This window comes from Aplysia californica, unplaced genomic scaffold, assembly GCF_000002075.1.
Source record: "Aplysia californica isolate F4 #8 unplaced genomic scaffold, AplCal3.0 scaffold00134, whole genome shotgun sequence".
In the NCBI taxonomy this organism is placed as follows: domain Eukaryota; kingdom Metazoa; phylum Mollusca; class Gastropoda; order Aplysiida; family Aplysiidae; genus Aplysia; species Aplysia californica.
This window is the reverse complement of record NW_004797404.1, coordinates 1078502-1079531: the sequence shown is the minus strand read 5'-3', so window position 1 is coordinate 1079531 and position 1030 is coordinate 1078502.

Genomic DNA, 1030 nt, shown 5'->3' with positions numbered 1-1030 from the left:
GGAATGAGTGGAAGGGTAATTGAAAGGGAATGGTAGGAGGAGAGGGAAAGGGGGAGGGGCTGAAGTAGGGAATGGGAGGAGGGGTAAGGGAAAGGGAGGGATTAAGCACTGGGATGGAAGGGTTGAAGACAAGGGGACTGGGAAAAGGGTGGACGGGATGTCGAACGGGAGGAGGGGAAAGGGTGAAGGGGTGGAGAGGAAAAAGGAGAAAGAGGCTGATAGTCGAAAGTCTCGAAAAGGAAGAATCGGAGCGTCACATCATTCATTGGCCACAGGTCGCTCTCGTATCTGTAGATGACCTTGATCCCTCCTTTACAGGGGATACCATGGTACCGGATTACATAGAAAGACAGAGAATAAAATGGTTTGGCCACCTGTTATGTATGTCATCTGGCCAGGGCAGCCAGCCTCGAGAGCCTACAACACAAAGCGCCAAGCACTCAGACAATAAAGGAGGAGGATAGGCTACGCAAAAGTTGGATCGAGGATGTCAAGGAAACCCTGAAAACAAATAAAATCACAACTGAAAGAGCTGCGGAGCTGGCCTACCATAGAAAACTGCATCTCCCCTCGACACTTAACGGCCACAGAGGTTGAAAAAATAAAAGTAAGTACCATAGTACTGCTTATCAGTTATTTTACCAACATTGTTAACAGGCCTATCATTAATATTATTGGCCACATTAATTTTGTCAACGTTTGGCCTCTACCGGAGCAACTGATTAGGACAGACATAAGGACAGAAATACAGTACAGGAAAATAGTCAGAGGGACAGATGGGTTATAATATAGTAATGAATCTTTTGTGATTGGACGCAATTTGACCGGCGTTAAGCAGACGTGAATGATCATCATAGGTGGGAATGGGCGGGGCGTGGATAGTGGAGAGTTGCTGGTGGGTAAGGGCGTAAATGGTGATGGGTCGGCAGTGGACCGGTACCTGAGGGTATTGTGATACGTTTCTAGTGGGCGCAGGGGAGAAGCGTCTACACAATCAAACAAAATAGATGCAATCACTGCCCCCCCCCCC